The following is a 25181-nucleotide window of genomic DNA, read 5'->3' as shown; positions in this document are numbered from 1 at the left end:
TGTGTATTGTTCCAGTAGCTGGTTTGTTGAAAACGGCGGAACTGGAAACGCCCTTTCATCTCATTTAGTATGCAAGACGATGTCATGACGAAAACTCATTTGAGCGTGACAAAGAAACAAGCAGTTCTGAAGTCAGAACAAAAAATTAATAGTCTACTTTATGCATAAAAGTTTCATTCTCGTTGCCTCAATCAATGATGGAAGATGATGGAATACGATTTAAGGCGCAGCCGCATAACTTTGCTAACTTGCATGAATAGGGAAAGTATGTACGAGGGCTTTTGACATCGCAGTTTGTTAATGAACTACTGAACAAGTCTATAATTAATAACCAGTTTGTTAGGAAAAGTTATCTATGTTTTTAAACCATTGAGTTGTGAGAGGATGCAATTAAAATGTCATCTTGATGCTAGGAAAGAGTTGATTGGAACTATTTTTGGATGATTTAATAATTAAGTGGATAAATACTTAAAACGTGAGCCAAGAACTATAGGCGCTCTTATTGAAGTTAAGTTCACGACAAACCAGCCGATTATGCGAGAATTTATCTCCCTACCTATTTTACATGTGTACATGTGTATAGAAAAAAACTTAGTAACAGGAATTAATTGCAAAAAAAAATTGTCAAAAATGATAGCGAAATTTCATCAAGGTATAAAGTGATCATTTTGTTGAAAAAAAGTATCAGGTTTTATAATGACAAAATGCTGTTTGTTGTCAATTTTTGGGCTTGTCGTGGCGAGCTCACAACATCTGCCGTAAAATATGACGAATATTGTGCAAAAAATATCAAATACTGATAAAATATTCAAACAATGCCACAATCGGGCACCCCAAAGGTGCACTTAAACAGTGAGTCTCTCTGCTACAAGCGCAAAATCCTCCTCATTGCGTTAAGAACTCTTTGACAATTTTGCAGATCACCAGGAAACTGTTAAAGTATACTGACCACTCTGTGATGCATTGGCCCATGCTACTTTTCCAGATTAAAAAAAAAAAAAAAATTATAATAATCGGTGAGGAAATCTAAACCTCAGGAAAGATACATAGAGGCGAGGTTTATTTTGTTCACCCAGAAGTCTTTACATGACACGAGTGCGGTGATTTTAAAGTTCCAGTTGTTTACCTGGGTTTTAACACCATCAGCTCCAGACAAATGGCTTTTTTCATGTTTCCAGTGGGACCCTGTGCCTCTCGATTATGCATTGATTGACATAATCCTTCCACCGCAAACATACCCCGAATACGTTTTCAAACAGCGTTTTGCTTTGGTCGCTTGGGTTTGGAAGACTGCAGTTTGCTGCAGTTTTGTTTGTCATTGTATCACTTGTTGTTATCAGGTAAGGGATCCTTTTCTTTCAGTCAGGAATTTCAACTAGCATTGAGTCAATTTTCGAAGAATTTGGCACTTGAGATTCATCCCTCAATAAAGTGGTACTGTAACCTTGTATTAGAACAATAACAGAATAAGTCGTCTTTGATTTCGAGACATATAATGTGGTGCAGTTTACAATGCAGTTGAGTTCATTTTAACCCTGCCACGCACGCGGGGGGGGGGGGGGTGGGTGGGTGGGTGGGTGGGTGGAAGCCTGCAGTTTTCAGCACACTTCCAATTATTTTAAGCCTTGTTCTAGTGCCTTCCTTTACACAGATTAGTGACAGTATCTCCCGATCATCTCCTGTAATTGTTTTAAAGTAGCTTTACATTACAAGGGGGAGTTTGCAACATGTGCTAGCGCTGGTGTTCTTGGGAATCGGGGCCATTTCAAGGCTCAAAGCCAATAAAAACGCTCGCCATGGCTTAGATCTCTGGCGTGTACATAATTCGAAGTGCAAGCGCTTATTTATTTGTTTGGAAATCGCAGCTTTTAGTGTTGAAATTTTTGAATTTGGGCATTTATATGTATCCTTTTCCCATATCCTGTCCTCCGAACAATTTGTCATCTCTGCTAAATAAACCAGATGTGAAAATTAAGTCATTGAATGAATATTTACTAGATAGGTATCATAACTAAGGCAGTATCTGGAATCGGTTCTCAATGAATTGGAGGGTCATATTCCAACGTGTACACTGCAAGAAACCTTCATTGTGGCCTACCCCAGCAGACAGCTTTAACTGGAATGCCATTATTTCTTAGCGTGAAATCAACAGTGGCTCTTAATGAATAATCTTCTTTTTTAATAACTAAACCAGTGATGACCAGAGATCTCCTTTAAAAAAATAACAAGCGTGTGTTGTCCAATTACTGTGAAATGTTTGCAGTTTCATCATTTCGACGACGTGTTGAAATACCGTGTTTTTGAGAGAAAACATGCAACATATATTTTTAGCTCACTTAAGTAATACGCATGAGAAAATTCGTGAGTACGTAAGTTTATTTGCTCTTACTTTGCATATTTTTGTAAGAAAAGTTGAGGTAATTATTTCATCCTTGGGTGAACTTCCTAATGGGCAAATTGCATGTTGGTAAAGTGTTTCTCCAGTTTCTCTCTTACTCCCAAAAGGTATTACATTAATTGGATGAAATTACTGAGATTATCTCTGTTAATACTTGTTTGAGCCTTGCGAGGGGTATAAATTTCGAGCATGGCACTACGAAAGCAAACAATGAAAGAATGAGATAACACTGTCTGGAAGTCCTACACAAAGTTTTGACTATAAATGGACAAGATGAATTTATCTTTGAATCAGCAAAATCATGTTTGAGACACCTAATGCAGAAAATGTATAGTTTTTGAGCATCAGGGGAAATGAAAATTACTCAAATTTAACTTATTACTTGAAATAAAAGGCTTCACGAAGGCAGAAGGATCATTTAAACGAGCAGAGTTGAAGCAGCTGATGGGTCAGATGAAAGAATACATCTTGATAAGTCGCTACCCCTGGGAATAAATATATCTTAAATTTGTATTTAATTTGCATTTTAGTTTGAACTATAACTGTATGTTTTTAGGAGAATCTTGCAGTATTTTGGCAAACCCCAAAGTAAATGATTCTTACAAACACTTTCAGATCAGTTATTCAATGTAACAGTTTTTCTTCCCTCCTACGAAATTTGTAACTGTGTTCTGCGCCGGGGGGGGGGGGGGGGTGGGGTGGGGGCACTCCTTATATGGGCTATATAGGTACATGTATGTGTGGGCCCAAAGGGTATGGTTTTTCAGCTGTTTTGGTCATAAATAGAGTATTGATTTTAGCTGATTTTGGACATTTTGGTCATAAATAGGGTATGGTTTTTGCACTCTAGCCTTGATATGGGTATGTTTTTAACAAGAAGCCACTTTTTCATCATTATCGAAAAGAAAATCAATAAAAGCCCTTCACAAATTATGTTTACGGTAATTTGACATTGGTCTGAACTAAGGAACTAATTTTAATGCAGGTCTGAAACAGGGTGTTGATTTTAGGGTCAGGTCATAAATAGGGTTGCGAATTTTTGGTCAGGTCATAAATAGGATAGGGAATATCACAGATTTTGGTCATAAATAGGGTCAGGGTTTTGGGAGGCAGGCCACACACCCCCACCCAATTTTTCTGGGAGTACCCCCAAACCCCCCTTCCCCAGGGGTTCTGTGTTGCCCACGCTCAGGACTTACTTACTAAGACTGAATTAAGACTGACCTAAGACATTACAACTTTTAGTCTTGTTAAACTGGTTTCCTGGATTACAAGTACTGTGGGATAGTGCAGTTGGATAACAATGAATACTTGATGAACAAACATCTATTTTAAAGCTAGGACAAAATCCAAGACAAAAGAGAATTATTTTCTCTCAGAGGCTTTGTTATCTTTATGTCACTATTTTCCTTTTCACAGGTTTGGTTTTGTCCAGGATTAAAGCTTAAAAAAAGAATCTTTTTTTGTCCTGCAGTTATTGAAGCTAAGAATGGAAGAAAGAAAAACAAAGGAAAAGATGGCAACAGACCATGTAACAAGAAACTAAAACCAGTTTGTGCAAGCGATGGAAAAACCTACAGCAACTTATGTCTCTTCAACAATGCTAAGTGTAAAGCAAATAAAACTGGTGGTATTCTGAAAATAAAAGCTCAAGGACCTTGTCGGAACAAGACAGCAAAAGGCATCAAGGAAAGAGCAAAGTGTTCCACAGGATTAGCGGATTGTGTTCAAATTGGGAACTCCACAAAACACTCTGTGTGTGGGAGCGACAATAAAACATACCAGTCGTTTTGCTTCTTTCGCATTGCAAGGTGTCAGGCCAAGCAAAAGAACAACAATTTGACTGCACTTTACAAGGGAGAGTGCGGACATCCGAAGACAAAGAAAGCAGAAAATTGCCCACTTGCAAGACAGTGCGACAATCGTGAAGATCCTATATGTGGCAGTGACAAGAAGACCTACAGAAACACTTGTGTTTTCGTCGTTACAAAGTGTCAAGCTAAGAGGCAAAACAAAAAATTGACACTCAAGAAGAAAGGTAAGTTATACAATGCACAGTATCTATAATTTTAGCGAGAAATATTTTCTTTGGTTGACATACATGTAATCTTGTTGAAGTTCTAATTCTATTTGTTACAAAGATGAATGAAACTTGTTTTATCTAAAATATGCAAAAATGTTTTGACTAACCGAGAATCAGTACTAAAGTCAACCAATAGCACACACAAGTTTATCTCGAATTAAAACAGTGAATTTAACTGATAACTTTTGTGAAAATACCGACTACATACAGAGGTCAGAATCTTTAAAAGGTTATTAAATGCTTCTTCAAAATTTCTTCACTTGATTAAGACCACTAATTTGTCATACAGTTTATCAAAAAAGTGATGAGGTTAAAACGCGTGCAAAAGCAAACACACACACTCAGCCACAATGTCGTATGGCTTTATAAACACGACCCAATTCAGGCAAGGGTTTTTTTCAGTTCAGTTGGTTTACTGCTCATTTTATGCGGAATGTAAGATGATGTAAAATGAAAGCCATTCGTGTCAAATTTCAGAAACGAGACACTGAATTCTCCAATCATATACGATCAATATCCAAAACCTGTTTACTCTATGTGGGAGAGTTATTTACCTTGGCTTTGGAAAAATACTCTCTTAATATTTGTGAAATTTGATAAGACGACAGCAGCTGAACTGCTGAAGAAAGTAGACTGCTTAGCATCTCTCTACTGATCTCCAAAGCGAGAGATAAACTGAGACGCCATACTCTTCAGGTGGTGACATCAACGTTCATTGGTCATCACACAGTCCTAAGTGGCAAAGAAAGACAGTGTTTTGTCAATTAATGTTTTCAAAGTACATGTATCAACTAAGAAAACCAGCGAAAATACTTTTCAACACGAGATTTATGGTGCTGCTTTGAAATTATTCCACAGAAGTCACGTCACAGCAAATTGGGAGTAAAATTAATACAACAGTATTCACTTGATTCAGTGAAGAAGAGTTGACTTTAAAACAATTCTTAGCAATGGAAAGTGAGTACCGTGCTTATAGAGCGCAAAATTAAGTTTTTCCCAGCCATAAAGGTGTAGAAAGATTGACTGCCAAACACATTTCACTTGGACATGTCTTAAATGTGAGCTTTTGGAAATTAGTAGGTAGATTTTAAGGTTTTAAAGTGAGTACTGTTGCTGAGTACTGTTGAGTTATGCAAATAAGAAGGGACCAATTCATTGTCCACAACACTAAAAAATGTCACACAACATTGTTTCATAAACAAATGAAGGGAAATTATTTCCAACGCCTGGAAACAACTTTCTAATATTTGGTGCCCTTTGGACAAAATTATTGTGTACGATGCCCACTCACTGCATGTATCAATATTCAAGCTGCAGGTGATTTCAAAATTTAACCTTTCTGCACGCCTTCCCAGGGTGAAAATCTTCTCTTTTCCTGAAAAAAAAAAAAAAGACTTTTGTTTGCTGTTCGACAGAAATTATTGTCATTCAGTGTTAACCATATTTGTCCTTTCACTTGGTACATGTTTCTTTTGACAGCAGGTAGAATGATGTAACTTGGTGATCAGGCAAGTTACTTTCTGCCTTGTTAGCTCTGATTATTGCGTTACATTATTTTGAGGTTGTTCTATTAATTTTTTGCAATATTGTTTCTTAAAATCACTTTTTACCTTAAATTTTAGTATTATAGGAAAAGGGCATTTGAAGTTGTATTAATCTTAAATATGGTATTTCTTTAATTAGCTTAAGGTATGTATGTAAATCTGTAAGTTTGTTTATTATTAGTCCTGAGCATCTTTATATCTTTATCTCAAGGAAACCTTTGCAGGTGTCTTACTCAGCAAGCAGATGTAAGAGTGCAGCTTTACGAGGTGAGGTTCTCTTATAGTATATGTATGGCTTGTGGCTCCCTTGGACCTAATTGTTATTTTAATACAACATAACTAATAAAACTTGTACATTAGCTTATATTGTTATCATTGTTTTAGGGTTTGTTTTATGTGCTGTGTAGGAACCCTCAGTTACAAGAACCAATCTTGGACATGTTTAATAATCAGGTAAATCATAACTTGTTGCTACATGTCCTGTTGTTGCTCAGTTCTTTTAATACTGTTTTTGCCATCACAAACCCATAATCATGCTAAAAAATAAATTAAATGTTTTTTTTGTACGCTGAGTTAGTGGTTTGTCTTTAAACTAGCTGAATTCAATGAACAGCAATTCTTGAATAGCAAAGTACATTGATGTCTTTTCTGACAGCAAATGGTAGCTAAGAGTGATTGTAGTGAGTGATGCCTAAAAAAAGGGAAGATTGGTAAAAAGCTGGGTATGTTTGACATCTTAACTAAATCCTTTTACACTGCCACAGTTTCAGAAATATTTTGAGTCAGATGAAAGTGTCAATCCTCCAGTGAAAGGGTAACCATCTTTGTCAGCTGCAGGGGACCAGGTCTACCTAACTGAGCCACTGGTGAGAAATATTATTTTCTCTTTTATTCATTGAAAGAGATTTTGATTTGTAACTTTTGTTGTTAAAGTAAGCTGTCCTCCTACATTATAGGCGCATTTGCTGTGCTACCTACCTCACTCAATGGAAAAATGTATTGAAAATCACAATCAACATGAAAATGAAGAAAATGGTAAGTGAATTATTAAAATGAGACTAAGCAAGCACAAAGGCTAAGTATGTCACTATGATAACTAAGCACAACACGCTAGGATCCATGATGTTTTTGAATGTATCTGCCAGGTCACTATTTTGGGAAACATACTTGCCATGGCCAGTAATCTCATGTATAGGAAGATGTCTTGTGAGTTTTTATGCATTTGGGGATAGCTGCAGTGCATCACAGAACATTTCCAGTCTAGTGGCACAAAGTTTTGAGTTTGCAAAAATGTGACATCACTAACACACTGTAAAAGTGTGGGATACTTAGTGGACAGTCACATCTTACTACATGCATGTGACTAGTGCTTCAAATGAAGTTCAGAACATTAGGAAGAGTGGTGCTTCTCATAATTCACTTGTCCAGAAGTGCAAGTTGCTTTGTCATTATAGTTGTTCACCCCAGACATTCTTTGCAGTTGTCTCAGAAAACCTTATGTTCACTTTACTTGTAAAGTGTTGTTAACCAGGAGAGCTTAGTATTACTGTCCATCAATATGTCTTAGCCACAGAGATGCTATTTCTTTATTGTGTAAGTGCATTACGAACATGCCAATGAACTTGATATCCTAAACTATGGATGTTATTAGCTACATTGACTTGGTATCTTTATTAACAATTACAGCTTATATCAATTATTCCTGTCCATTACTATTGTATACTCATCCAATGTTATCAGTTTTACCATCTGTCGCATATCTGGTTTCAACAAAGAGGGGGGCATTGGGGTATATTAGAAACGGCAAAACTGAAGAAAAAATCATTCAAAACCACAAAACCGCAAAAAATTTTCCCAAAACCGAAACCCGCATACAAAACCGTCAAAAATGGATACAATGGTGACAAGTGGGGCATACAGAGGGAACTACGCTAACACTAATTTTGTCAAAGTATTTGTGAATGTCATGGACTTGTCTGAAGCCTTTGTATAGTATCTTTAAGCTTCTACAGGCTTCTCTCTTCCCTTTTCACTTTACATCTAAATGTGTTTTTCTTTCAAAAATTCTCCCTGTTTTTCCCCTCCTCATAAAAAAACTCAGCACAATCCACAATTGCTTCTTCCATTGCTGGTGCTGGAGGCACGTTGGAAACTGACCAAATGATCGCCCTGGTCTGCGAGGTCAAAGTCTTGGGAGTCATTCGAGATGCGTAATCCCCCTACTGTGACATTTAGTTTGTCATGCATTCCTCTTAATAACTTGGTGTTTCGCAGCTATTCAAGATCAATTACCACTCAAATCGAAGAGCAACCGGAACCCAAAGAGGACAAAATAGGAAAAACAAAAAACCACATTGGATACCAAAACCGAAAAGCTGCAAGTATTTTTTACAAAAACCCCAAACCAGATGCTAAAAAACGAAAAATCTGCAAACCGCAATGAACACCAAAACCGAAAAACCGAAGTCTTTTGAAACAGGAACCGAAAAACCGATCTAAAAAAATAGCCAAAACCACAAAACCGAAAATCCCAATGGCCCCCCTCAACAAACAGTACTCAGGAACATGTCATGCTACACCAGTCTTTGTACTAGTAGCACGCTAGGCATGCCACCTATTTTCCTTTGCTAGTGTACAGTATTTCCTTCCCCTCCTCTACCCTCCCTACCAATAAACTTGGACTACTGGCCTGAGTGTACACCTTCCACTTAGCTATCGCCTGCATCAGGCTGGGTGGGTCCTTTACGGTACCCCACCTTATTTTTAGCTACCTAAAAGTAGCTAGGTCGGGGGCACTTCCTTCTCAGGGTGAGTTCGCTACCACCCTAATTCATTCACTGAGTGTGTCCGCTAACCGCCCAAGGGTTTCTGCCCTCATTCATTATCTCTGGGTGTGTCCGCCAATCACCCAAGTTTCTGTTTTGGGGTTTGTGTCTGCTAGCCACCCCAGTTTGTGGCTGTACTTTGGGTTTTGAGTCCACTAACTGCCCCACTTAGTTTGCAGGGTGTGTCTGCTAACCACCCAATTACTTGTCCAGGGTGTATCACTACCACCCAATCTCGTTGCTATCCCAGGGAGCACCCAGTGTCCACAGTCCCATTTACTGCCAGATTTGTCTTCTTTTTATTCATGCAATTAAAGAGTGAATTGTTGTTATTGAGTGCTAATTTGGATTGCTTTTATAAACAGCAGTAGAACATTCAAAAAATAACATTGCTTTTTCATAACTATATTTACTACTATCAGTATTTTGGTGTTTTGGGATTTCAGAGTCTGTGGAGCACATTCTGAATGAACTTGAGGATCTATTCCAATCAATTGTGCGAATGATTTACAAATCTGAAATGGAGGACTTTGAGCTGGTGAACTGTTTTACATACATCTTAAGATAGCAGCCCCACTAAAACTCAACTGCAAGCAGTACTTTGTTTGTTGATTAAACCATTAACTGAGAGTACAAATTTAAAAAATATATATATCTGGTACCACTTTTTATCCCTCCTGGATTTTTTCTGTTTTTCAGTGGTAGGCAAGGTAGGAGAGGACTGCATGCAGGCTGTAGTCAATGGCTATGTTCCTTAAAACAGTTTAACCTTAACTCTAAAACCAATTCAATAAAAATTGCACAAGCAGTATAGGTTGATTTATTTAATGCAGCATGTCTGGCTTAAGGCATTGATTATGAGCCACTAAAGAAATAGAAGGCAAATAAAGTGTTGTTTGTTTTGCCTATCACATTGGTATATAACCATGTCAAATATGTAATTTGAATAATTATTTAATGATATGATTAGCTTGTTTTTTTCTAATGCTGAATATAATTATGTATGTAGCGTAGTGTTTAGTTGAGGTAATTTGAGCCTTCACTGTTTCAGGATAAGTCTACAGATTTTTCTCTGGCCTGTAGTGTTGGTATCAAGAATAATATTCTGGCTCTCCTTGTTCTAGGAGTTTATGAGGTGTGTACTCAATTCACAGCTTTAAAAGTATTCGGTGTTTCTTATTGGTCAGGAAGTGATTACATGTATTATGCCAGGCTAATATTTGATAGTTTTCTTGTAGTATGTAAGGGATGGTGTTAATTCTGGGAATATGGAAGTAAAGACTGGTGGGATTTCATCAGGAGGTTGAAAAAGAAAATGCTGGTAGTAAAATTTCCAAACTGGCCAGAAATTTACAACATTTACAGAACTTACAACAGTAAAATATTTTAGGGGTTTCATTAACTGTTTTGAGTTTTACCAAGTCATTACTACCATCTTGTTCTACAGAAAAATGGATCAAAATAATGTTTCTATTTCCTATAGAATATAACTTAATAAATTGTTACTGGTATGTGTTTTAATGCATTGCCAGCAAATTAATATTTTCCTTCAGTGAGAGTTTGTTCTGAATAGGTACATGTAAGTATGTATTTGGAAAGAAGTCTATCAGTGCTAGAGAAGAAAGCTTTTAATCAATAACTTTTTTTGTTAACACAGTCACTTTTTAATTGCTACTACTTACAATGACACTATGTTTTTTGTTGTTTTCTGTCAAGAATGCTTTGACTGCTTTTACTGTTCATTTAAACACAGGATATACATTAAACAAGAATTTGCATTATCTCAAAACTGTAAAATAAACATATAAATATTACCTAATTGAAAAGATTTTTCTTGTGTAGGTTTTGCTGGAGCACAGCTTTTCTGAAGGAGAATTAAGGTTAGAAAGAATTCCTTTTGATTTCTGTTTTCAGTGAAATCAGTTTTTATCTGTGTGTTCTTGGTAAGAGCTTCAGATATTAAAACGTTTCACTTCTTCTAAATAGTTACTTATGCTTTGTTTTGCTTCGCTGTTCCTCGAACTCACTTGTAATAGGAAAATAACACTAAATAAATGTATTTTTTTGATGTTCTTATTTTTTGTTTGTTTGCTCCTAGTGCTGAATCAGTTGAAGAGATTCTGCAATTATTTGGAAATTAACTCTCAGAGATATTGAAGGAAAAGGCAAACACTACTGGTATGATTCTACTCGATTTTCACAAACGGAATACTTCTTTTTTGTACCACAGTAAAAATATGTTTATCCTTCGGCAGTGCATTACATGTACATTCATAACTCATGACAGTTTTTTTGAGTGTCAAATTTGTGTTTGAGTGAATGGAACAGACATGATTCAAGAGATGCATTGTAGCCATTGCCTTCCTGATTTACTTTTTGCTGTTTTTATTAAGATTATGTTATTATCTAATTATTAGATTGAAATACACACCTACATCAGTCTGTTTTTGTGGTCCCCGGATAACTTAGGATATCATATTATAAAGATACAGTTTGTCTATAAATTTCTGCTCAGAACATTGAAAAAAGGAATGAGCCACTTTGTTTTTTCATTGTCTTAGAACATAAAATATTTCATGAGTTTGACAAGCAAAAATGTTTCATGCAATACGCTTTACTATTGTAATGCTTTATGTTTGTCAAACACAATACCTTGTCAATATCTGTCTGTATCATTTTAAAATTGTCATTGATGATGCATGCTGTACAGTACAGAATATTTCTTCTTACCCTTTTTTAATCCTGGTAATTTAATTTGTCTCATTTGAGTTTGCTGCTTACCAGTTTTATTCTAAAATTGCCTCAAGGAATTATAATTGGTTTTTTTCCATTGTAGGGAAGAAAGGGCGCTCTACAGCTGGGAAACAAGGAGCTAAGAGCATGCTTTCACTTGAATGTTCTGCATCATTGTTAAGAGCATTGTTCAGGTAATGTTTTCGCTTAAATGTTTCTTTAGGTTATGTATGTGAAATTGGCATGGTGGAATGTATGAATCACTCATAGTGATAAAGAAAATGCTGTAAAAGCAGGAATGTGTTGAAAGTATACACGATGTTTCTGGTGAAACTTTGTTTTTCATAGGACACAACAAATCATACATTCCAGTGCTATGGCCTTAAATGATCGTACCTCATTTGCTGGGTAGTACCAAGATACTGAAATGACATTTTGTCAAATAATAGTTTATGATGGTCAAAGTGGAACAAGGTTCATGTTAAATTGCCAAGTTAAAGCAACACTCTCTTTGTTATGTGCTATTTCAATTCCTTTTTAGTGACACAGCTCCAAGTCACCAGCAAAGTCTAACTGCATTGAGAGGTTCAAGAGATTTAGTCAAGTATGCTTTAAATTCAGCTCTTCAAAAACTCAAGGAGGTATAAGGGCACTAATTTTCTGTACTATTTTTATTGTTAGTAATACTTGAATATATTTTACACCTTACATGATCCAAATTGTTTATTACTTTAGACAAACAAAGCCTAGAATATAATTGAGAGCTATTGGGTAAGCCAAACATTGACCCTGTAGTTGAAAATAATTCCACAGATTTTGGATTATGTAGGAAAGTTGGTCAGTGCAATCTGAGATATATGAGTCATACATGTATCTAAAGGGCCCATGTTTGATTGTATTTTAAGGGAATAGTTCTTCTTGCACTTATTCTTAAGAACTCACAAGTGCATATATGACTCTATACTCTAGCTTTATGGGGTGAATATGAACTTGAACTGACCAATCATAGTGTGCACAATTCCTTGAACATTTTGTGACACATAATAATAACCAGTGAAGCGTTAATAATTCTTTTATTCCTGATTTGAATAAGTATTGGTTTCCTAGATCCATGACAATGCAATTTGTTCAGGACCTGGTGGCTCTACTAAAGAGAATGTTTACAAACATTGTTGTACTATTGGAAGGTAATTAATGCTTTTGATCTTTATAGTTGTGTCAAGGGTGCTGCCGTAAACCCTGCTATTACTGAGGGTGATTGACATTTCATGTCACTTTTCCTTGCAACACTGATATAAATATCCGTGCTGTTGATGACATGAACCTCTGCGTGCTCAGTTTGGCACTGTGTAAAGCAAATTTCTATACACATTCTCTTGAATTTGCAACTCTCATACAGCAGGAGTCTGACCCTTATGAATGCCACTTACCTTAATTTCGGCATGTTGAACTTTCATCATGCTGTGATTGGAGTTCAGCATTTGATGTTGCATTGATTTATTTGTAGAGTGCTGTGGAAGCATTTGAGTGGGGAGAGACAGGAAAGAAAAGGTACCATGAACAGAAAAAAGCTTCGGAGAATAAATGTGAAGCATTTCCCCCTATTTTTAAGGACGTTAGCGTTGTTGAGATTTTCTCTGTTTCAAATTAATTTTTGTACCTTACATGTACATATCATAATGAGCAGACAAAATATTGTTTTCTTTGCCTAGTCAATCTCTATTTTCCTATATTAAATGCCTTGGAAAATTGCCTGTACTAACAGCAGAACTTCTAACCTCTTTTTAGTTGACCTAATCTTCTTGTGAGTGAAGAGAATTTACGTTCAGACAATCAAAGCACTACATGTGATTTTCCTTGCTCTCTTGTGTAAGAGAACTTAGAAAACCGTTTCTCTGTGCTTGCATTGAGTTGCTCTAACAAAAGTTTGGGAGAACTCTAACACTCTCCTTCAGCAAATGATCCTACAGAATTTCTATTTCTCCCAAACTTTCACTTATGTTTCTACAGTTCAGTAAAAACATAAACCAGGGCGATCTATTAACTGTTGGAAGGGGGAGGGGGCTTGGCATATTAGTAGAGTGATCGTAAGAGTGCTAGGTTTGCTAACTTTTGGTGTGCCTTGTAACCTTGTTGGGAGCTTTGAAACTTCTTACACGTCTCTACATGTAAATCAGAGTAATTCCCCGGAGTTAAATGCAGTGATATCCCATTGAACCTGACAAACTTCTTTTATGCATTTGTGACCTTCACAACGGTTAATTATTGCAAAAAATGGACATCACTTTCTGTCTTCATGTCCTTGAAGTTTGAAGAGAAAATGTGTAGGACCTATATAAGAACACAATATAACATGAGCAGTAGTAAATCAAGTTATGAGCCAACAGTTATCCAATCCTCTATTCATATGCAACATACAATTTTCAGTGAGTGTCTTAACTTTTAGCTTTAAACTTGAGCATTCCAGCAATTTGACATGTTAAGTGACATTGGCACGAACAAAGGCAGAAACTGCATGTGCACATAATGCATTTAATCACTATGGAACAACAATAACCATTCGTGTGATTTTAAAGTCTTTTAAGTTGGGCCCAAATCCATCTTGAACTTCTGAATTGATGAAGCTAATGGTAATAATAATTATTACCAATTATAACATTTATTGTTATTCAGGGTAAGAAAGTCAACAGTTTGTGTTTAGAGGGATTTTGCTTGGTTAAGTTAACATCATGTGCTGCCGGTTTGCCCAGAAGTTGCCTCACTTCATGAATGTCATAGGTGAGTAGGAAAGCTGTTAATGCCTTCATCCTACTGTAGTGTTCATTGCTTTGTTTTGTGGGTGTCAATCACTTACATCTTTAAGCACTTCTGAGGTTAGGTTTCTCTCTGACTATCACTGTTTACATTTTCTAGACTCAGGTCAGGATGGCGATGGAGGTGCAACAAATGATGCAAGTAACCAAGAAGCTGTTTATTCACAAATAAAAAAATTCCAGGTTGGTACCATAAGGATATGAAATATAATGCTGTGGGAATTATATTTCTTGTCTTTTGTATGTGTGATTGAAATATCTCTATAGTTTAAAAATGTTTAACTCATAAGAGTTGCCGTATGGTGCATTGTGAACTTAATTCAACAACATTTGGTCAATTTGTTTCCAAATTTCTGTTACCAAACTGTCTTGGAAAAATTTACTCATCAAGAGCATACATGCATACTGCTAAATGTAAAGTAGGTTATTTGATGATTCGCCATGCACATGTGCATGTAGTAGTTGAGTTATATGTCAAACACAATAAACCATGCTTTACCACTTAACCAAACATCAAGAAGAGGGTTTAAAATATGATGAGCAGCAGAGTATTTTATATGGGCTTTGAGGTGTTAGTTATGTATGATCACGAATGTTTGATAAATCTTCTCCATCAAAACTAAAACTAAGGAGAGAACAGAGAAATAAATCGTTAAAATCTATGCTAAGCAAATATGACCGCCACGGTTATTATTTCCTTTGTTTGAATTTCAGAATTTATTAATTGTTTGAGAACCCACTTTCTTGAACTCTTAAGAGGAACAAAAAATAGTTCAAGACAGCAGGCATTGATGTAGCTTGAAGTAAATGACTGCAAAGGATATCCTAGGGATAGGGATTTGCATTGAGGTTCACTCGTAGAGTAAAGTATCTGGTAGAGATGCTTTTATTTTATCTATTCAACGTAATTTTTGAACTTTTGTTTTAGCGCTTAATTGTGAGCATCATATCTTCACCTGATGAGGACAGTTACATGAGCACAAAAGACAGTCAGTCACTTGTAAATGTTATCTCGCTGTTGGCACATCATTTGGAGCCAGATGGACCACAGGTACATGTAGCAACTTAGAAAATAATTAATAATGTGCGTCTCATTGTTATGGTTTGTTGTGTTTCATGTTGAAAGACAGGGTGCCATGAATTAATCTTCAAAATTAAGGAGACTACTTGCCATTTAGGGAAGGAGATTTTATAGTTAAAGCATTATGCGAGTTACCAACGTGACAAGATGACAACATGTTTTGTTCAAGATGATGAAAATAAAATACAAGAAAAAGCACATCCTGAAAAGGAAAAATAGAGGTCAACCTTATAGCGTTTCCCTAACGAAAAGGATAAAACAGATGTAAACTATTATAAACTATGTACAATGAAAATATATAAAATAGAATATTAAATAACTATTTACAAAATATGAATCAGGTCACTGACAAACAATTAATATATATTTAAGAAGCGTTCTAGCACGCTCTTAAAACGGATCAGGCTCCTAGCCTCAACAATGGACCCTGGTAGACTATTCCAGTCCCGCACAATTTGGATAGGAAACAGGATTTAAAATCAGCATAAGTTGTAGATTGCACAAGAAAAGGCAGTATCTGAGAACGATGTAGTTGCAATAATTAATCAAAGGAAACTATGAAGAAGTTGTGAATACAGTGCTTACAAAATGAGGAGGTCTCTTTTGATTTCCGACAACACCGCAGGATTTTTGGGTCACCGTAGATAATTTTGTTTATATCTAGTTATGTAACTGTGTTTCTTATTGTTTGCCACAAGAAAGTTTTTGTTGGGTATTATGGACTTATAAGTTGTCCTACTTAAGTTTCCAATTGTTTAGTGTATGTTTGATTCATAATTTTACTGATATAGTGCTAGCCTGAGAGTGCTAGTAGGCTCTCCCAAAGTTTCGCTCATAAGATTCACTCACAAATTAAGGCTCGCTATCCAGCCAGCTGGAGCTCATAAACTCTCTTTGAGCTTAGAGGATTGACAAGCCAATGTCTCAGGAAGTTCAATGACTCTTCACAGTCAATATCTACACACAAAGTTAAACCTTAAGTCTTTCAAACAGTTACTAGCAATGACTTGGTTAAACTTGTGCTGACCACAACAAATATCAATTAAAGAAAAGCTGAAGCATAATTGAATGTATTACGTTGCAGCATTACTTTGTAAATTTGATATGTCGGAAAATTGATATTGATGATTGACATATTGATTAGTTTACAACTGAGTGAGTGGCAAATTGACATGGTCTGCCGGAAATCAAAGGCTCTTGTGAGCCAGCTCATGGAGGAATTGGTAGATTGGGAGTATTGAAAGTTAATAATACAATGAAGAATCCAATGAAAAGACAAAATGTAGGTCCACAGAGCAATTACATGTGCCTACATACATTTACTTGATCTATAATAATTAGTTTATAGTTAATAATTTTTGAAATGACTTTTGAAAGCCTTCTTGAAAGCTCAAGTAGTACAAATACAGTGTAACTAGGCAAGTAAACAAAAATCAAATTACAGGCTGTTTATACAGACTGCTTATAGAGGAGGGCATTGGGATTTTTGGTTTTGCTGTTTTGACTATTTTTTAGATCGGTTTTTCGGTTTTTGTGCCAAAAGACTTCGGTTTTTCAGTTTTGGTGTTCATTGCAGTTTGAAGATTTTTCGTTTTTTAGCATCTGGTTTTCGGTTTTCGTGAAAAATACTAGCAGTTTTTCGGTTTTGGTATCCGATGTAGTTTTTGGTTTTTCCTATTTTGTCCTGTTTGGGTTCCGGTTTCTTCGATTTGAGCGGCAATTGATCTCAAATAGCCGCGAAACACCAAAGTTATCGAGAGGAATGCGTGACAAACTAAATGTCACGGTAGGGGATCACGCGTCTCAAATGACACCCGAGACTTTGACCTCGCAGACCAGAGCAATCATTTGGCCAGTTTCCAACGTGCCTCCCACGCCAACAACAGAAGAAGCAACTGTGGATTGTGTTGTGTTTTTTACTAGGAAGGGAAAGGCGGCGAGAATTTTCGAAAGAGAAACACATTTAGATGTAAAGTGAAAAAGGAAGAGAGAAGCCTGCAAAATGTAAAAGATACTCTAAGATACAAAGGCTTCAGACAAGTCCACTTATCGGTCTTTGACGGTTTTGTATGTGGTTTTCAGTTTTTGGGCGAATTTTTCTCCGGTTTTGCGGTTTTGGATGATTTTCTTCTGTTTTGCGGTTTCTAATATACCTCGATGCCTCCCTCCTTATAAATTTTAAAATGGAATATATCAATTAATTTTGATTAGTACTGAAAAATCATTATTGTATTATATTGACTTGTACATGTAGTGTCAATTCACTTTTACAGTCTGTTGCACAATTAAGCCAATAAATGAGAGTTCACCACAATCACCGGTCCCAAATTGACACCCAGTTAGAGGAGTTGGTTATATAGAGGATATTACACAATGGTGAGAAGATATGAATTTTATGTTTGAGTACCAAGAACATAATATTGATATTGTTCTTGCCAAAAGAACATAGAATTCATATCTTTGAGTTAACGTGTAATGTTCTTTTTATTATATAGACATACTGATGACGGTACATTTGACGATTTTCTGAAGATTACCAACCGCCTTCCAAAAATTTCCGAGGATTCTCCAAAACTTGTCTGAAAGTCACGCAAACTTTGCTGAACATTTTCCGAAAATTTCCGAAGATTTCCAAAGATTGCTGAAGACCACAAGGACCACAATTTGGTTGTGGTCCTTGCTCAGTTAACATTCTAGTGTTGCATTATGAAAAGGCTGTATGACAATTGTGTGGAAAGTATGTCACATGGTTTTGACATTAATAATTTTAAGACAATCAGCTTGAGAATGCGAAGAATGTTTTGCACAATTATACTTTACTGGGACACAGATATTACGAGGGATCCACTGTAAATTACGATTGATCCACTGTTAATTACAAGGGATCCTCTGTAATTGGCTAGGCTGTAGTGGTCTCCCTGCCTAATAATAAAAATTTTATTTATACAAGTATTTTAACTAGTTAGGCAAAGTTGAATAAGTAAATAAATAAATAAATAAATAAATAAATAAATAAATAAATAAAAGATATTGCTAAAATCTTGTTTATTTTTTGCTACGGCAAGCATAAACAATTTGATTCTAGCTAGCTGGTAAATGGGAATAGAGAGAAAAGTATTTCTGCAAATATTATAAGAATCATTTCAAACAGTTTTCAGCATCCCTCCCAGAAAGGGCTACTTGAAAATGTTTGGCTGGAAATGATACTCTGCCATAAAATCCCCTGCTACATCTTGTACCAAAAAGGTTCAATTTTGTTGCGATTTTGAACCCAAATTTAAGGGAATGTTTTTATTTACAATTATATAAGTTTTCTCCATGTAACTATGCCCAGGGGAAGGGAGAAGAGACCCAACCAAGTTTACACCAGGAGGCTCTGCCCCAAGGTCAGAATCCTTTCACTTTTGTGTACTGTTTTCTATACTTTGGTATACCTACAGTGGACCCATTACATCTCTTTTTGTGGATAAATTAGCAGCGAGTCTTTAAAATCCCTGCCTTTTTGTCATACCTCCTGCCTTATAAAAAGTGCACCTTGAGTGAACTGTAGGGAGTCCCCCCCCCCCCCATCTTAATGTAATACAAAATAAAAATGGTATTGCAGATTGTACTGTAGACAATAACAATAACAATAGTTTTCTTTCTTGGAAACAGAAATCACATTATTTTATTCCTATCTTGGCAACTGTTTGTATTAGTTTCGCAAGCAATGCAGAAATATTCAAAACGATTATTGACAGATATTAATATTACAGTCGAACCCCTATTAAGCGGCCACCTATTAAATGGGCACCCCTATTAGGCGGCCGGTAATCAAAGTCCTGATGAGGTTTTTTCTTTTGTTTTTGCCTCTATTAAGAGGCCAGCCCCTTTTAAGCAGCCACTATCCGTTTCCCCGAGGGTGGCCGTTTAATAGGGGTTAAACTGTAATTTAAAGTTTTGATTCCAGTTGCTTACATGTCTCATTTCTAGAGGAAAAATAAAATTATACATACATCACCAGCCACTATGTCTGTTTGGCATGGCTTGTGTTTGTCATGATTGGAAAGTAAATCTCTCTTGCAAAAAGTATATCTACTGTACACAGTGTCTTGGATGCTAATTTGTCTATCCATTACTCAAATTTTAGGACATAATTTACTCGATCATGAATGCTGACTTGTATACCACTCATGAAGAAATGTTCACTCTGGTTGAACTGCATAGAATACAGAGGAAATGTAGGGTGAAGAACTGCAAAATTAAAAGATAAAGCAATTTGAATTTTTTGCTTGAAGTAAGCTTGTTTTAAAGTCAAATTAAATCACAGATTTCGAATTTAAGTTAGGAGCACTGCCAGAATTTCAATGTATACATAAAAAATATAAAATGAAGCCAAGAACTTAGGCTTTAACCTTGGACTCTACAAGGACGGAAAGCGAGTGGAAAATCATCAAATTCTCTAGCCAAGAAAAAAGCTATGAGTCTAATGATATCCACGTCTATTAAACATGATCTCACTTCCTGACTAATTGACTTGTATCTCAATTGTTTGACGTTGCTGGCCGCGCTGTTGTGACCTATACATGTACATGACCACAGTCAAATACCTCTCTCAGCTTTCAGCTGCATGTGACCAATAGTCCATAGGCAAAATAATACATATTTACAAAAGCGAAACACATGAATCAAAATGGCCGCTCTCAACTTTGGAGGTCTTCAAGAAACTCACACCCAGGCTCTACATGCTAAAAGTTTACATCTGAGTGAGTGCCATATTTGCATATTCTGCCCCGTAACATTAGTCATTTCTATGCTTCACGTATCCATGGTTAAAAAAAAAAGTGTAGGAGTCTATTTTGTTTCAAGTGAGTTTCAAATAGGTGAAAACTACATACAACATAGTAAATCTTACCCCAAGGTGGGATTTATCTCAATTTAGTAAAAATCACAGAGATGTCATCTACACTTTATAACTGTTCAGTATGTTTGAAGGGAATCTTAATTGATTGTAAAGCAGTTTAAGTTCTAAAGTTCTTTAACTGATCATGGGGTCTTAAGTTGATATCTCTGGAAGTGGTTCAAATACGAAGTGTTTGGTTTTCAGTTTAAAAATTACCTGGGCATCACCACGTTTACTTAATAGTAAGTTATGATGTCATTGCGAGGCCAGAGTTCTGAATATGGTGTCCACAGAAGATGAATTCTTGTTTGAACTGTACATATTCATACAATGCTTTATTTTAGAAACATTCAACTACGCAATGATGTCATAATTTCCCATCATTTTTGAAATCCTAAAATAGCAGAAGGGATCTGCCCAAAACAGGCAAAGAATTATCAACTTTAAATCTCTGAAACAATGTAACACAAACACCAAGTTGTGATTTGAAACAAAACTGTTTCTTAGGCAAGATTCCCTTTAATATGTCTTTTTTTTTTAAATTTCAGTTCAATCAGTTGCAGGCCTGGGCTCAGAGAATCTGTGCTGATCACAATGTTGGTAAGAAAAGAAATCCAATGTGTTTATGCTAACCTCAAGGCCTGTCATGGTTTCAATGAAATCTCTACATTCCAAAAACAAAATCCCAACTTAGTGTCTAAGATTGTTTAAGGGTGAAATTTTAGGGGTACTTGAATGTTCATAATATGAACCTGTACTGTTCTACGGAATAACTAGACAGTAGGTACAGAAACTCTCTTAGATATAATGGTACCACAACATGGAAGTTACTTTTAACAAAGTAGTAATACAGAAAGCGTCCTAAATAGAACAATTGAAGCAAAAGAGTGACGAAAGACAGTACACTTCTGGAGAAAATGGAAAACATATTTTTTAACAAGTAACAAATCATGTTTGCTGGAAAGTAAGGGTACTGTCTATTACTATTTTAACTACTACAGTTGGAGCCGGCTAATTTGAACTCGCTTATTTTGAATACCCTGTTATTTCGAACTCAAAACCATTTCCCTTGGATTTGCTCTTTGGTCATTTACTATTGGCTATTTTGAACTCCCGCTATTTTTAACAATTTTTTGTTTCCCCGGCAAGTTCGAAATGGCAAGGTTCAATTGTACTCTTAACCATTTTATTATTTTGCCATTTCACCATTCTACTATTAATTAGTTAGCTTCCATATGCGTACACATTTTCCCTAATAGGAGCTTGCTTGATGTAATTATGAAATTTGTGTCCTAATTTTTCACAGTTTTATTTGTAGCTAACAGGTCCACTTGCGCACCAAACCTGCGATATCAACTTTAAGATATCAAAATAAGAGGATCTTTATGGAAAAAGGGGTCACAGGTCAGGCCTTGGTAATGGTAGTAATACTGATTTGAAATTATTGTCTGTTTCACAGATGATCCTTCACTTACTAAGTCTTTGATGTCACTGTTGTATTCTTTGACTTTCCAGTGCAAAACAAGTGCAGGCTTGGTAAGGACAAAATCAGCAATTCACTCTCAAAGTAACATGTCTTGTCAGCCTATCAAACCGTTCAGTGCTGTAATGATTATTTGAGCCTCTACAGGTCAGGACAGCTAGAGGATATTCCTGTTGTAGGCATTTTTTTTTTTTCACTTGTAAGAGGTGAGATCTTGCACTGCTTACAAGGAGACCGCTTCTGTAAAGTTGGCTTCTTTCTTATGTTAGGTGCGTGATGTTGCCCAAGATGTTCACAGCCAGCTTGGAGATGTAGATGAGGTATAAGTTAACTGTTTTATTCCTGTCTTTTAAAGAATGTTTTCTTTCTTACAACACAATACAATAACTTCATTTTTATAGCGAGGAATTGCAAGTAAAGATACTAGTGAAAAGGAAGGTGGTTTCATCATAATTATGTAATAACTGCACTTTCAGGAAGTTGAAGTTGAAGACAGAACACACTTTGCAATTATCAACCCAAGAACTGCTGCACCTACTGTTGCGGTAAGTTCAATTTCAATTACCTTGATCATTGTTATGAATAGGATTCCACTAGTATACAAATCAAATGCTGCAATCTGACTGGCTGAGCTATCGTACCCTATCAGCCATTATAGTTCACCACTAGATTTTCACCACTAAATTTTCTCTGAACAACCTTGAAATTATTTTAAAAAAGTAGGTCCGCAATGCGTACTTGTGGGCTTATGCTTAGTTGATATTTGCCTTGTTCATCTGTTTTTTGTATGCTATATAATTAATAGGTAATAGGACTACATGCTTATCCAATTTGGAAATAATTGGATGAGAAAGATTCCTCTGAAAGATTCTGAAAGATTCCTCAGAATTTTTCTCATCCAATTATTTCCAAATTGGACAGCATGTAGTCCCATTACATATACTAATCATCATGTAAGTCAGGGTTTATCAACTCTCTATGCCTTTGGTTAAGCCTTGAGTGTTAGCATTAGCCAACACAGCAAAGACATCTGTAGCCTCTTGAAGCAGCTCACCTCCAACAGGTAGTGGTACTATTTGCTCAATGAGCTTGTTAATCATGCATGTCAAGGCACACATACCTTTAAACAAAGGTGTTTGTACCTTTTGCATTTTAACGTCTTGTAAATGTACTGATGGACTCAAATTATCCCACACAGTCTGGTTTACCCATACTTTTGTCAGGCTTTCACGATTCTCAGGGTGATGATATTTGTTGATCTTTTCCGAGAGCTTTTTCTCTGGCAGTGTGTCTTTCATTAATGTACTGATATCATGCTTGCCAGTTCTGAGTCTCCATCGACTTGCTCGTAGAAGTTTCCATTAAATTGAACCAGCTATTTCAGTTTAAACATTTAAGTAGGAAAATTAAAATCGTTTTTTTTATAAAAAGTAATCCAGGCACAAAAAATTAGATTATTCTCCCTTGTCTGCTGTTGGGTGATAATTGATTTAGCCTTTAGCATCATCAGTGACCATCCCATAGACATAGTACCAATGTTTCATATCAAACTCTCTGTACATACATACATGCATACCTACATACCTACATATCCTTTATTAAAGTGTCTGGTCATTCTAGCGTAAAGGCACTAATTGTTGACACAGACATTGTTGAGTAAATTACGACAATTTCCGTTGTTAATGGCATGGCAGTGTCTTTTCTTATATTTTATTGGTAGAAAGCTCAGCACAACCGCTCTTTCAACCAGTTTTCCAAAGAAACTTTTGCTTCCTGGTTAAGCAAAAAAATAAAAAATCGGCTAAGCAGCATCTCACTTTCCATTTTAAGTCCAACTTAGGAAACTGGCTGATAACCAAGATTCAGTGAACCAATCAGAAAGCTGTAAATGCCTTATCACTAATCAGAGTTTGAGATGAATAACAACAATTATACTTTTCATAGATGGCGTGTGATTTCATACATGCTTTAAGAGCTCACTTGTATATGTGCATGTATGTTACACCCTGTCGTTTATCAATTGTGTGAGATATGATTTATTTGTTTTCTTCACTTCTCATTCTGCCTTTGAATTGGTAATAATAATGTGCTTTGAAATTATAGATCCTCTTGGTAAGCCAGATTGAGAAGATTGTGGATGAAATGGACTGGGCACTTGTTAAAGTCAAAGGAGACATAACATTATTAGTGACAGGAATGGCAGGTGAGCATGTTACATGAACCGTGATCCAACCTGCGGATGGCATTATTTATCCTTTAAACAGCAAGGCCTGCTACTAAAACTAATGGTAAATTAGTCAATACCAAAAATATGCACAAAAGACCACGCAAAGTTTGTCTCAATCATAGAGATGAAAAGGAAAAAGCATCAAGCAATCAGCAAAGGAAATGTCGTACATATTCAATTTATATTCTCCCTAGTTTTCTAGCATGTGTTTATTGTAGGTGTATGCAACAGACAACTTGAAAATGGACTTTGCATCTCTTACAGGAGTAGTTACAATTATAAAATACAAAAGATGACTTTCAACAGAAAGCAGATGCCATTCAAAACTTTTTGTTTTGCAGAAGAGAAGGTTCCAGATTCCCCTGATAGTTGCCCTCGTGGTTTGTTAGAGCAAGCCTTGTGTCATCGCCTTTGCACTGTTGTAGCTGCTCTTCATGAACTGTCCCAGTCTGCTCTTCCTGATGGTCCTTGTACAGAAGCAACCCTGAAGGTGACTAAAAAGTGGCACCTCAAATTTTACTCAATCGTTTTGCTTGTTTTTCGAGGTTCCATGGGTAAAGTCCAACCCTGATATGACCAAATCCAAAAGGGCGATTGTTGCTGACGTCATTTATTATATATGCCTCTTTGTCATACGACTTTGTTTTCAGAAGGCATCATGGTGGATACAACCTGACCTCAAACATTTATGACCTTCTGAAATGTAGTAAATGTTGAAGTGTGTGATTTTGGAAAGATATATTGGCTTACAAAAACTGTAAATTTCTGGTTGGCAAAAGCAATGTGACTTACTCTTTATAAAATTGGAGGTTTTTTCAAAGTCGTCATCAAACAAAAAAAAGTGTTAAATAGATTAAGCTTAAAATCCTTGGGACAGGTAACTGTGCTACACTCTTTCAATAGTCATGAGATATATTTATAAGTCAATCAGAAACTGAGGTGCTTGTGCTCATGAGGCAGATATTACAGGCAAAGGAATAAAACAACAAACTGTAGTGTACTGAATTAAACGGTAAGCAATTAAAACTCAATTCAATGGCCAAAAACCAAGAAGGAATGAAAGGTAGCAAGAAAGTTGCATTTCAACCTTTGGATGATTAATAATATCGGTA

General features: G+C 36.1%; 1 pseudogene; it reads left to right on the top strand.

The window, feature by feature from the left end:
- The window catches only part of LOC145479946 (Fanconi anemia group I protein-like), a 28559-nt pseudogene that overhangs the window by 740 nt on the left and 2638 nt on the right, over positions 1-25181 (top strand).

The sequence above is a fragment of the Orbicella franksi genome, chromosome 2 (genome assembly GCF_964199315.1).
Source record: "Orbicella franksi chromosome 2, jaOrbFran1.1, whole genome shotgun sequence".
NCBI lineage: Eukaryota > Metazoa > Cnidaria > Anthozoa > Scleractinia > Merulinidae > Orbicella > Orbicella franksi.
The sequence above is the reverse complement of the archived record's forward strand: the minus strand, read 5'-3'. Positions and strand labels throughout refer to the sequence as shown.